Source organism: Haemorhous mexicanus, chromosome 4, assembly GCF_027477595.1.
Source record: "Haemorhous mexicanus isolate bHaeMex1 chromosome 4, bHaeMex1.pri, whole genome shotgun sequence".
NCBI lineage: Eukaryota > Metazoa > Chordata > Aves > Passeriformes > Fringillidae > Haemorhous > Haemorhous mexicanus.
This window is the reverse complement of record NC_082344.1, coordinates 75008087-75021960: the sequence shown is the minus strand read 5'-3', so window position 1 is coordinate 75021960 and position 13874 is coordinate 75008087. Positions and strand designations below refer to the sequence as shown.

At 50.9% G+C, this 13874-nt stretch overlaps 1 protein-coding gene across 3 annotated transcripts in view; it reads left to right on the top strand.

The window, feature by feature from the left end:
- The window catches only part of LZTS3 (leucine zipper tumor suppressor family member 3), a 47132-nt gene that overhangs the window by 23487 nt on the left and 9771 nt on the right, over positions 1-13874 (top strand). For 2 of the 3 annotated variants that reach the window (XM_059845459.1, XM_059845457.1), the window contains exon 1: positions 4789-4950. The exons of the other annotated variant lie outside the window; for it this stretch is intronic. The gene's annotated coding sequence lies outside the window, so the exon portion shown is untranslated. Of the gene's footprint in view, positions 1-4788; positions 4951-13874 lie in introns of those variants that run through there. 3 annotated transcript variants of the gene reach the window in all.

Below are 13874 nucleotides of genomic sequence, written 5' to 3'. Positions count from 1 at the left end.
AAACTGGGTATTTCCTCTGAAAACAGGGCTGGAAATCTCTGCTTTAACAACAGAGAGGGGGGAAGAGCTTCAGGCAGAGCCTGGCGAGGAGGTACTGCAGGAATTCTGGTTTCAGTGCCCAGCCTGATGGGTGTCAAGCACAGGCACAGCCAGCTCACAGCTGAGGTCTGAGCTGGGTTTAAGTTGTGGTGCTGGTTGGGAAGCTCTGGAGGCCTCCAGCACAAATTCAGAACTGTCTTCATCACCAGACCTTGACACTGCCCAGCCAAGGCACTCAGACACGCTGGGATGGAGATGCCACTTCATTCATGGCCTCAAAGTGTGTTCAACAGCCAGGGTACCCTTATTTAGGGGTTTTTTCTGCTCCTCAATTTGAAAATGATCTTCCCTCTAAATAAAGGGGTCTGGGTGAAGAGAGGAGGGAGGCTCTTGCTCACATTGGGATGTCTTGTATGGAAAAGCAGCTCCCCAGAGGTTTCCAGGATGAAATCCCAGTGCAGGGAGATCCTCAGAGGTTTCCAGGATGAAATCTCAGTGCAGGGAGCCTCTGTCTCTGCTCCCATTCCCATCTCCACCCCCACATCAAGGCTTTCCACCCCTCTTCCCTGGGGAATGTCCCAGCCCATGGATGCTCCTTCAGACCTCAGTGCAGCGGATGTTTTCCTCCTTCTCTGATCAGTGCAAAGAACACTGAACCACTCCAAGGACCTCAGAGAGCTTGGGGATCTTGAAATGGAGCAGCTCCAAGGGAATGGAAATCACCCAGCCAGGGGCTGCAAGGAAAAGGGAAAAGAAAACAGAAGGACATGGGAACAAGGAGTTTGGATTTTGGAAGAGTAAATTTTTCCTTTCTTCGAGAGGAAGAAGGCTTTGGGTGGATGTTCAAAGCCTGAGCCCAAGACAGAGCAAGGCCATGGTGGCTGGGTGGGGAAGGTTTTTTAGGTTGTAAACCCAACCCTGGAGTCCCAGGCTGGAGGTCACCTCAAGTGGTTGGGTCTGGGTGACACAGTTTGACCATGGCCACCCAAAAAGGGCAGAGCAGAGAAGGATAACCCCACAAAGGGCTGAGACCAAGTCCTGGTGGCTGTGTCCCATGGGGACAGGGAAACACAGTGACCTGGGTGCTGCTGGCTGTGCAGGAGCCCTGACACAAAGGGGTGCTGGGTGAGAACTGGGGGTCTCTGTTGGCTCCCAGAGGTGATGGAGGGGCTCTTCTGGAGGTGGGCAGAGAGGCTCAGCCACCCTGGGTTAGAAATGAGAGTTGGGGGTTCAAAAGTTTACACCCCACCTCAGAGCACCAGGAGCTCAGGTTATCCTGCATCTCCCAGCCTTCTCCAAAACCTCTCCTCTCATGATTTATTCATCTGTAGGGAGTGCTAAGACATAACTCAGCTCCAAAGGGAGAATGAGCACAGCCTCCTGCAGCTGCAGTGTCAGGAAACTGCCTGTCTCCTGTGAGACCTGGCACTGCTGCAGTTCCCTGCAGGGCAGCCACAGGCTCCTGTGCTGGGGCAGCTTCCCCAAATCCCACTGCTGGGAAGGGTCCCTGTCCCAGCAGAGCCCCTCAGCCACCTCTGGTCATTGCCAGAGCAGGGATGGAAAGGGCTCTCTGTCTGTGTGGCTGCTTCCAAGCTGCACACACATCCCCAAACCAACCTCTTTGTCAGAACTCTCTGCTTCTGGAGCTTAAGGGCAAAATTGCGAGCTTGAATCTCCACAGGAATGCATTTTGGTATAATTTACACCTTCCCCCTGCACCCCAGCAGTGTGTTTTGCCCTGGTTTAAATGCACACTAACCCAAATGTGATTATTTTGGCATTATTGCTGTGTTACTGCTCTCACTGTTGTTTGCCCACCAACACTGGCCCCGTGACTGGCGACTCCTTTGATCCCCAGACATCCTGCCAACAGAAAATTCACCTCAGCAAATGTGTTTCAATAAGTGGTTTGCTTTGTGTGGCTTTTATTTCCCTCCCTCCACGACTGCAAATAATGCAGAGTAAGTGCTGAGGCTGGATGGCCCCCCATGGGAAGGCTGATTGCTCTCCTGCCACTGGGAAAGTGGGAAAAGGAGCTCTGGGCCATCCTGTGCCACCAGAGCTCTGCTCTGAATGCTGGAATGGAAAGAGGGCAGCATCCACATCCAGCTTTTGGCCAGCTGGATGGAGCTTGGGGCAACCTGGGAGAGTGGGAGGTGTCCCTGCCCATGGCAGGGGTTGGAATGAGAGGGGGTTTAAGGTCCCTTCCAAACCAAACCATTCTGTGGATGCATCATCCCATTCATCCCATCTGTCCAATTCTCTGCCCTTCTTTCAGAGCTCTTCACAGCCTTTCATTTCAGCCACACAGCTGGGAAGCATCCCCAGAAGGATGGGAAAGTTGAGGAGGGTACCCTGATAGAAAGATCCTATAATTAGTATTTGAGTGAAAACTAGCTGTTTTGAGCAATCCCCACTTGAAAAAAAAACCAATTTGTCAGGCCCCAAAATTCCATTTGAAAAAAGCCCAGCTGTTAGAGCCACAAATCTCTATTTGTACCCAAACAAGCCCCCCAGACCCTAAAACCCCCTTTTGAAAAAAAAAAACAAAACAAAAAAAAACAACCAAACCAGGCAGTCAGACCCCAAATCCTTATTTGAGGAAAACCCAGCTGCCAGACCCCAAAATCCCCCTTTAGCCAAAATAAGTTACTTGATCCCAAAATCTTGATTTGATCAAAGCCATCAGACCCCCAAATTCCCTATATTTGTAAAATAACCCAAACCCAGCTGTCTGATCCTAAAATCCCTGTTTGAGCAAACTGAATCTCAAACTCCTCATTTGAGAAAAAACAAGTTCTGAGAGCCTGAAATTCCCTATTTGAGAAAAAAATATAAAAACAAAAAACCCAACAGTTAGATCCAAAAATTCCAGTTAAGCAAAACAAGCTGTCAGACCCTCAAAACTCTCTCTGTGCAAAACCAAGCTGTCAGACCTCAAAATTCCCATTTGAAGAAAACCCCATGGTCTGACCCCAAATTCCCTGATTGAGACAAAACAAGCCTCTGAACCCCAAATCCCTATTTGAGCAAACCCCAAAACCTGCCAAATAAACAAATCCCTGTTTGAAGAAACCCCAAAACCTCCCAAATCCACACATCCCTATTTGAGCAAAGCTTAAAACCTTCCAAAACCACATCTCTTTATTTGAGCAAATCCCAAAACATTCCAAATCCACAAATCCCTATTTTGGAAACCTCAAATCCACACATCCCTATTTGAGCAAACCCCAAAACCTCCCAAATCAATAAATCCCTATTTGAGCTAACCCCAAATCCACACATCCCTATCTGAGCAAACCCCAAATCCATAAACCCCTATTTGAGGAAACCCCAAAACCTCCAAAATCCACAAATCCCAATTTGAGCAAACACCAAATCAACAAATCCCAATTTGAGCAAATCCCAAAACCTCCCAAATCCACAAATCCCAATTTGAGAAAACCCCAAATCAACAAATCTCAATTTGAGCAAACCCCAAAACCTCCCAAATCCACAAGCCCCTATTTGTACATAAACAAGCCATCAGACCCCAAAATCCCATCTGAAAACAGAAAAAGGCAAACTCCAAATCCCTATTTTGCAAAACCCAAAGTCCCCATTTCTGCTGAAACAAACCACCAGCCCCAAATTGGCCTTGGAGGAGGAGGGAGCCATCCCTTCCCCAAAGCCCTTCCAGAGGTGGGCAGGGGTTGAGGAAAACCCCAAAACTTTCCAAATCCACATATTTCTATTTGAGCAAACCCCAAATCCACACATCCCTATTTGAGCAAACCCCAAAACCTCCCAAATCCATAAATTCCTATTTATGCAGAAACAAGCCATCAGACCCCAAAATCCCCATCTGAAAACAGAAAAAGGCAAACTCCAGATCCCTATTTGAGGAAAACCCAGCTGCCAGACCCCAAAATCCCTCTTTAGCCAAAATAAGTTACCTGATCCCAAAGTCCTGATTTGATCAAAACCAAGCCATCAGACCCCAAAATCCCCATCTGAAAACAGAAAAAGGCAAACTCCAAATCCTTCTTTTGCAAAACCCAAAGTCCCCATTTCTGCTAAAACAAACCACCAGCCCCAAATTGGCCTTGGAGGAGGAGGGAGCCATCCCTTCCCCAAAGCCCTGCCAGAGGTGGGCAGGGGTTGAGGAAACCCCAAAACTTTCCAAATCCACAAATCTTTATTTGAGCAAACCCCAAAACCTCCCAAACCCACAAATCCCTATTTGTGCAGAAACAAGCCATCAGACCCCAAAATCCCCATCAGAAAACAGAAAAAGGCAAACTCCAAATCCCTATTTTGCAAAACCCAAAGTCCCCATTTCTGCTGAAACAAACCACCAGCCCCAAATTGGCCTTGGAGGAGGAGGGAGCCATCCCTTCCCCAAAGCCCTGCCAGAGGTGGGCAGGGGTTGAGGAAACCCCAAAACCTTCAAAATCCACAAATCCGTATTTGAGCAAACCCCAAAACCTCCAAATCCACAAATCTTTATTTGAGCAAACCCCAAAACCTCCCCAAATCCACAAATCCCTATTTGTGCAGAAACAAGCCATCAGACCCCAAAATCTCATCTGAAAACAGAAAAAGGCAAACTCCAAATCTTTATTTTGGAAAATCCAAAGTCCCCATTTCTGCTGAAACAAACCACCAGCCCCAAATTGGCCTTGGAGGAGGAGGGAGCCATCCCTTCCCCAAAGCCCAGCCGCAGGAGGGCACAAAGAGTTAATTAAAGCTCCTGCGGGCGCCGTGGCCAATCCCACCGAGCCAAGGGCAGCCCTTGGCCCCAGCCCAGCAGCAGGTTGTTCTCCTCAGGTATTATTTTGGACTTTTTCCCCGGATACCACGCAGGGAAACAATGAATTTCGCGGTCGGAGGAGGATGGGGAGCTGCAGGATTCACCCCTGGGCTGCCCAGGTAAATCCCGGGGGGTGCCGGATTTTTGTGGGATCTTTCCTTTCCTCTCCTTCCCCCTCTGGCTGGGTGTCTTTGTTTGGGGCCGGGCAGGGAGGGAAGGGTTTGCGGTGGATTAGCGCAGGGCTGAGCTGGCGGGACGCTTTGCAGGTGATTTTTTTGGGGGGCACAGCGGGTGATATAGATAGGAGCCTCTTTGAGCCAGGTCTCATAAGCTCTTGGAGATATATTTCACACTTAAGATAGTTCAGCTAGCTTTGGAGGCATAAAATCAGCAAGATAGCTTCTGTGGCAGAGTTAGGAACAAAAAGGTTTAATAAAAGACAAAATTCTTGCTCTTGGTAAAACTCCTCGCAAAAGCGATTTGTTTCTTTGTTCACTTCTTCTTCTAGTAAGTTGCCCAGCTCCTGTCCAAGTAGTTATCCTTAAGTTTGAGGTGAAATTTCTCAGGCCTATGAGACGCCTTTTCCACCTAATCGAAGAGAAAAACTTCCAAGCTTCTTTCCTTTTTAAAGAGACAAAAAATAGTTTTGTTACTCCGTCCACAAAACCCACATTCCGATAACCGGGCTGCGCTCGCCGCGGGGATCAGGGATGGGGTGCGCGGAGCTGGGTGGGAAAAACTGCGATTTTCCCTTCTCTAAACCCCCTTGGATCCAGCTGGGACCCCCCCAGCACCGAGACCTTGCAGCTCGGCGGATTTTAGGGCACGGCTCCGGTTTAGCAGCGCTAATTCAGCGCTGGGGACAAGGCACCCACCGGGGGGGTTCGCTCCAAGCGCGGTGTCCGGGGAGGAGCGAGCGCTTCCCGGGCTGGCTCCGCGCCCAAGAAATTCCTCGGGCCGAGTTAATGATAAATCACGGGCTGGTGGCGTGGGTGGCAGCCGGTGGCGGGTCCCCACTTTGTCCTTCCTGTGGGTGAAGTTTGGGGATGGCAGAGCCAGGCAGTGCTCCGTGGAACCGCTCTGGGGGTGATGGCTCATCCCAAAGGGCAGGATTGGGTCCCCCCCCCCCGGCAGCATCTCGTCTGCAGGAGGGGCTGGTGACAAAGAGAGGGGTCCCCCTGGCATTTGGGGCCACGGAGCTGGGGATCACACCGGGATCCCTGAGATTTGGGCTGCGGGGATGTGTGAGGATGCTCAGGAAGGTGCTGGGGAGCTGGGCAAGGGATGTAGCTCCGTGCTGGGACACTTTCAGTGGTCACCCCATATCCCCTGTGCTGGGGAGTCCCACGGGCTCAGCTGGCATCATCCCATCTCCAGCCACCTTTCCAAAGGATCTTCAGTGGATTAGTGCAGGGCTGAGCTGGTGGCCCCCCTTCCAGTTGTTTTTTAGGGATGGGATGTACCTGCTGTTTGCACCAGGGGGTCAGAGCAGAGATGGGGTGCACGGAGATGGATTGTTCAGGGTGGGGAAATCTCACCCTGGATCCCACTGGCAACCCCTTAACAAGGGGAAACTGAGGCACACAGGGCTGGGATGACCCCAAGCAGTCCTGCCCATGGTATGAGTTATCCCAGACCCTCAGGGCTGCTGCCAGCACTGAGGCTGCTCCATCAAACCCCTTGTCCTGTTCTGAGGGAATCCAGGGAGCTTTCCCTGTGCCACCAAAGCTGGTGCTTTTCTGGGCAGAGGTTGCCATCAGGACCTCACTGAGGACAATGACACAGCTGGCCCTGAGGATCTTCTGGGGGCAGTCACAAGGGTCACAGATGAGGCCATGGATGAACCCTTCCTGATGGACACACAGGATTTGGGAAGGCACTTTAGGATGAGCTTGAAACCATCCCATCCTGCTGCCCCTTGGGATGATGGGCACAGATAAGGCAGGTCATGGAAAATCCTTCCTGTCTGCCCTCAGGTACATCCTGGAGGATGCCAGCCTGGATCCAAACCCAGGGCTCTGAGAGCAGATGGGGAAAAGGGGGAGAATCCCCCTGAGGATGAGGACTTTGGCCAGGGGAATGCTGCTGGATATCCAGTGTGGCTCGTGAAAAACTCCACGGCAGGATAATTCCTGGTGGAAAGGACCCCAGGAGCTCTCCAGGCCATCCTGCTGCAGGTGGGCCCTGCCTGGTCCATTCACACCTTGAAAACCTCCAAGGATGAGACAAAAAAGCCTCCCTGGGACTATACAAATGTGCCTTGTCACACCTCCACATCACCTGCTGAGGATTCTCTGGGGCTTTGCCCACCTTGCTGCAGCCTCCAGAATAATTTTGATTTCTTCCCTTGCTGGAACAGCTCAAGACTGGCATGGCCTGCCAGGTGCTTGGCTTTTAATTCCACTCTGCCTGCTTTTTCAGATCCAGAAAATCCTGTGAGTTAAAACTGGGATAAAACCCCCAGAGATGAGGAGATGGGATTGGGACAGGGGAGCAGCAATAGCCATGCCCAGATTGATTTACTGATTGTTTTACTGTCAGAAAGAGGTTTCCAGGAAGCTGTGGCAGGGTGTCCATTCCAGGAACAGCCTCAGGGAGCTGAGAGGGAAGGAGGGACAAGCAGGAGGGCACAGAGCCAAGGCCACAGTGCAGATTGTGGCTGTGCTTTGCCACGATTCCCCCTCCTGCCACATCCTGGGGGATGGGGACAGGGTGGCAGTGGACTGTGTCCCTTAAACACAGCGAGCAACTGAGGGAGGAAAACTGATAGCAGAGTGGGAGGACTGGCCAGGGAAGGTGGAGCAGGCTGCTCTGTTCAGGCTTTGTAGGGAACAATGGGGCCTTTATTGGGGAAGAGAGGTGGTGAGGCTGGCAGGGACAGTTTGGTACTCAGAGTTCCTTGGCCAGCTCGGGGACAGGGCACTGGCATGTGGGATGGGGCAGTTTGGTGGCCAGTGTCCCCCAAGGCAGCTATGGGGGCAGGGAACTGGGACATGGGGTGGGACAGGTTGGTACAGCTGGGGGGATGGGGAAATGGGAAATAATGGGAAATGGAAATAGGAAATGGGAAATTGAAATGGGAAATAGGATGGGACAGATTTGTATCCAATGCATCCCTTGGCCAACTGGGGGGACAGGGAAATGGGATATGGGACAGTCTGGTACCCATCATGTCCTTTGGTCAGCAAGTGAAATAAGTAAAAGGGTTATGGGATGTGGGATATGGGGTATGGGGTATGGGGTATGGGATATGGGATAGGTTGGTACCCAGAATGTCCCTTGACCACAACTGGAGGAAACTGGGACATGGCAGATGGGACAAGGGACAGGCCAGTTTGTACCAGACATCCTCTGGTGGTGGGACTTGTCACCAGGTGCCTCTGTGAGCCCCAGAAATGCTGCCAGGACTCTCCTTGATGTGGGTGTGGGTTCGTGGCCACCCTCCCCAACCCTCTGGCATCAGGAATTGCAGTGAGTGGTTTAAGAGCCAGCTGGTTCTGAGGGTCCTGGGGACCCTCACAGCTGAGAGTGAGGAGCAGCCCATGCTGGGGACATCCTGAATCAAGGGCTGCCACCCACTCCAGACCAGAGGAGCTCTGGGGATGCAGGAATCTGTCATCCTGCTGGGCTCCCCAAAGGAGCTGCCTGGGTCTTTTCATCTCATCTCTTTTGTTTCAGCCTTATTATGTAAATAGCTGATGCGGCCCCCATAATGAGAAAGTCGTTTCCCAGAATACAAAAGGCTGTAATTATCTCATTAGCAGGAGGAAATGAAAAGGAAATGTTTCTAAGCCGGCTCACTTTTATTTCCCAATGCAGCCTGAGGAAGCTCAGCCCCCAAAAGCCCCCAAAAGCCCCTAAAACCAGGACCTGCCTGCCCCTAATCCTGCCACCCCCTCTCTTCAGGAGAAAAAAGCAAAGTGTGATCCTCCTGTCTCAGAGATGGGTTTGTACTGGCAGGGCTGAGGGCTTTGAACCCAGAACTTTCCAGTTATCCAGAGGATGCTGCAGGGCCCTGTGCAGACCCCTCAGTGCTCTCAGGTGCTGGGACAGGGGGAGCTGGAAGTGGGGGGGGGGGGGGGGGGGGGGTCACAGAGGGATAGGGTGGTCCCCACATTCCCAAACTGGATGTTCCTAGGCAGGACTGCCATGCTGGGCAGCCCAAGTCCAACCTCCCTGCTCCAGCAGGGTGCCCTAGGGCACGTTACTCAGGATTGTGTCCAAAAGTAAATCCAATCATAAATCCTTTGCACAGAAGGATGGAAAATGTGCAGATACACAGCAGCCCCACAGCCCAAGAGGTGTCTGAGGGTGGCTGCAAGAATCTGCCACTACTTGACCCTCCAACCTGCCTTCCTGAGTTTGATTTTTAGCTCTGAATGGGAAGAAAAGGATCTGCAGTGCAGGGATAAATGGGAAAAGAGAGGTCTGTGACCTGGGGAAGGAGCAGGAGTTGTTCTTCTGAGTTCATTTGGCTTTTGGGAGTGGAAAAAGCTTGTGGTTGAAAAGCTGGAGATCTGCATGTTTTTGCAGACAGGTTCAAGTGTGCTCCTGCTGTATTCCAGTGGCAGAGGAAAACCTGGAAGCCACCAAGAAAGGATGGGGGGGAAAGGAGTAGGAGGAGGTGCAGAAAAGCACCACAAGAGTTACTTGAGGGCTGGAAAAAATGCCTGTGAGAGGCAAGAAAAGCTCATTCTGTTCTCCTCTTCAGCCTGAGCAGCTTGAGAAGGGTGTAGGAGAACAGGAGGTGCTGGGGCTCTGGAGCCAGCTGGGAGGGGAGCTGTGGTGGCCCTGCCTCCTGAATCAATCCCAGTGGAGGAGCTCTCAGCCAGGTTTGGGACCAGCATGGCCATAAGGAGGTGGCAAGTGATGGCCTGTGACACACAGGAGGCAGAGCAGTAGCTGAGTGGGCTTTTTGGAGGACGTGATGTACAAGAAAAGGTGAGGGAGGGGAAGAGGGATGTGACTGAAACTAAGAGGGACAAGAGGGAACAGCCTCTAAACAGGGGAGGTTTAGACTGGATAATAGGGAAAATTTCTCCATGGAAAATTTCTTCATGAAAAGGGTGTCCAGCTGTGGCACAGCTGCCCAGGGCAGTGGTGGAGTCCCATCCCTGGAGGGATTTAAAAGCCATGTGGATGTGGCATTTGGGGACATGGTCAGTGGTGGCCTTGCCAGTGCTGGGGGAACAGTTAAACCCCAGAGCGTTAGAGGGTTTTTCTAACCTGAATACTTCCATGATTCTATGATTCTACAAGTGCAAGTCTTGGGTTTCAGTGGTGGTTTTGCCCCAGGGCTTGTTAACACCTCACTGGACACAGGTGGCTTTTCTCCCTGTCTGTCTTCACTGCTAACCCATCCCTGTCCCTCCCTTCCCACTCCACATCTCTTCCTGGATGAAGCTGAAATTATCACAACCATTTTTTCCCACCCTTTCCAACCTGCTCCACCACCCCAGGACACGCTGACTTTTTCCTCCTCCAACCAACCCAACCCCTTGGCAGCACTGCCAGCAAACTGGCAGAGCCAACCTGAGCTGTAAACACAGGGCAGGTGCGGGCCCTACCCCTACAAAAACAGCAGAGCAGAGTTTATGGTGTCACTAATTGCTCGCTCGTTAAGCAAACAACCCTGAGTGATGAAGGTCAGGGGCACACCTGTTACCACAGTTGGCAAGAGGGAGAATTTTTGACTTTCAGGTGCCTTTGTTGCCCGTGCTGCCAGCACCACATGCCTGGGATGGGCACGGGTGCCAAGCCCTGCCTTGCTCTGGGGCTCTTTGCTGGTGCCCAAGAGCCATGACTGACTCCCCTCTCTGACTCCCCTCTCTGACTCCCCTCTCTGATTCCCCTCTCCCCTGGCACGATGCCGAGGTGTGTCTGTGTGTCTGTGTGTCTGTGTGTCTGTCTCCCCAGGGCTTTTGTTAGGACAGTGTTAACAATTAACCTCCCCAGGCAGCAACAGAGCCAGGCCTCCATCATTTAGTCTTAGTTAACCATTCAGCTGCTTATCTCAGAGCAATTTTTCTTCTTTCTTAACTGGAAGGCATTCACTGAATGCCTTGGGCAGAGCAAGCGCAAAGATGAAGTTGTTATTTTACAAATTTCTGTACTTACAATAACATGTAGGAATGTCCCGGAGCTGCAGGCAGGGCTGGAAACCTTGGTATGAGTTGGACAGGCAGAGTTTGCCTGGCACAGCTGGGAAAAAAGACATTTCACCCCAGATCTTCTGCATCAGGCATCAGAATGTTGCTGTCTCTGTGGCGAGGCTGCTGCAGGAAAGGCCAAGAGGCCACTGGATGGGATGGGGAGGTGGAATGTAGAGTGTGAGGATTCCCAGTGTCCCTGCTCAGAGAAGGTCACCCAGCCGTGCTCGAGGGTGACTCTGCTTTCCTCCTAAAGGATGGACTTGGGAATGAAATGCTGGTAAAGGCAAACACTTGGCTTCCCCCAGCCTCCCTGTGCTCATGGACAGGCTCAGCACCCTCGGGAATCACAAACAAAGTTTGTGAGAAGTTCAAACAGGAACTGTCAGGTCATGCTCCCATGGGAAGGAGGCAGTTATCATGGAATCATGGAATAGTTTGGGTTGGAAGGGACCTTAAAGATTATCCAGTTCCAATCTCCTCCCATTGCAGGGACACCTTCCAGTGTCCCACGTTGCTCCAGGCCCCATCCATCCTGGCCTTGGACACATCCAGGGATCCAGGGGCAGCCACAGCTTCTCTGGGCATCCCATGCCAGGGCCTCCCCACCCTCAGTCAAGAATTTCTTCCCAATATCCCACATAACCCTGCCCTGTCAGTCTGAAGGGTTCCCTCTTGTCCTCTTGCCCCAGAGACGGTGAGATTTAAGGAGAAGAAATGTCCTGGGGAAGTTTTTAGTCACACATTCCCCCAAAACCTGGAAGGAGAAAGAAAAAAAAAAAGACTCTCCTGCTCTGTGCTGGAGCATGGCAAAGTTATTCCTGTACTCAAAATTTGATTTCACAGTTCAGCTGAGGAACAACCAATGTAAAACCTGACTGGGAATTGGAGCTGGCCAGAAGGTACAAACTCAAGGGTTGTTGTTGTTCTCGGGAAAAAATGGCCCTTTTTGGCAAACAAAGCTGTACTGTCAGGGAGCTCTTGGCACTTCTGGAATCTCCTTAATAACATATTTGTAACACTTGTCTGTATGCTCTGTTTATCAGACCCTGGGTTTGCAGTAAACACAAGCAAAGAACAGGGTTTTTTTTCAGAATATTTTATTGGATGATCCCCAGTTAAAAGAAAATGCTTCTTGTTGTGTTGGCCTTTTTTTTTTTTTTTTTTTTTTTCCCTTTTGGAAGGATCAAACTTTCCAGTGACCTCATCCCTGCCCTCAGAGAGTCAATGTAAATGTGCAAATGTCACCATGAAATTTACCCAGTGAGGGAAAAGTAACCTGGATTTCTCCCTGGCTGGCTGGGGAGCACTGCAAGGAGACAATGCCACATCCTTGTCTGGAGCTGAGACCTTCCAGCTCATCCCTCCCATGGTGCCTGGTGTCCCATAAAAACAAGTCACAGCCTATAAAGATTCCCAAAGTCACTGAAAAGCAGGTTATTCCTAAATTAGGAGGACAAAAAGTCTTCCCTTGACTCATAAAATCCAAAGGCACCGTTGGCTGAGCGTGGCTTCAGGTGGGTGTTCTCCATCCTTCCTCATCACCCCACAGCCCAGCCAAGTCTCCAGGTGCTCAGCAAGCCCCTGGATTGACCCCTGGGCATGGTGCACTCATGAGCTGTCAGTGCTGATGTTCTTTGGGAAGTGTCTTTGGGGTGTGACAGGATCAGGAGCCTCTGAGTGCTGCTCAGAGCACGTGTCCAAATGTCACACGCCTCATATGTGACCAGACCCTGCCACTCCTTGCTGCTGGCAGAGGTTTTGTCACTTATGACCAATAAACACTTGTGTTTTGGCTGTGAGGGATCCCCCCACGTGCTCATGTGATCTTCCTTTACTGCCTGGTCTTTAGACTTTCATCAGGGAATGACATGAGATCATCTGCTGGGGACAGAGGTGCAAACTGCAGGGTGTCCTCAGAGGGACCACAAAGTGCTCACTTAATGCTTGTTGATCATAAAATCCCAGAAATGGGATCACAAATGATCATAAAATCCCAGAATGGGCTGGGTTGGGTTGGAAGGGACCTTAAATCCCATCTCAACAGCTCTGTGTCCTCTCCCTCTGGCACAGCAGTTGCCACATCTGCCACTCAGGCTGTACTTTGGTCAGGGCAGGGTGCTGGTAAAGGGGGAGGAGAAGCCTCCAGAAATGCAGTTTAATAAAAGCAAAGTTGAGCAGCACAGACCTTGCTTTAACCTTTTTAATTCTTTTTCCATTCCATTATTAGTGCAAATAGCAAGGCCCTGTGAGACACCACGTGGGAGCTGAGCTCCAGACCTCAGCTTGCTCTCCAGGGAAATAAACTCAGTTCTGCTTCACTCAGGGAGGGCTGAATGAACATCCCTACCCCAAGGAGAGGGAGAACCCCACTGAAATAGGGATTTTCTCCATCTCCCCTTCCTGCTGGTCCTGCCTGACTGCTGCCATCCCTGAGCCTTTCTCCAAAGGGCATCACTATTTTTATCCCATCCACAGGGAAACCTGCAGCTTCTGCTGCCCTTAAGTCTTGCTTTAGTCTCCATGCTGTCAGGATGGATTATCCTGGAAATCCTGGAACTGAGGGTGCCTGAGACAAAAGAAAAGCATCAATTCTGGCCCATGGGGACCGAGTCAGTGAACTCAGTAGGGCAGGTGGACAATGGTCAGCTGAGTGGCCACAGCTGTCCATGAGCCGCTGACCTTTCTCCTCCAGGTTTGGTTCAATCACTCAAAATTTGCAATGCACCTTCTCCCTTCCTTCAGGTAATGAGATCCTTGGCTGGTACAGGTTCAAATTCTCCATTATTCAATGAGGCAACAATAAAAAGGTTGTTGTGGGTCTTTTATTTCCTTAAATAAAATTTTACACCTTTGTGTTAAAGCTGATGAAGAACATCTAGACAGCTGAGAAT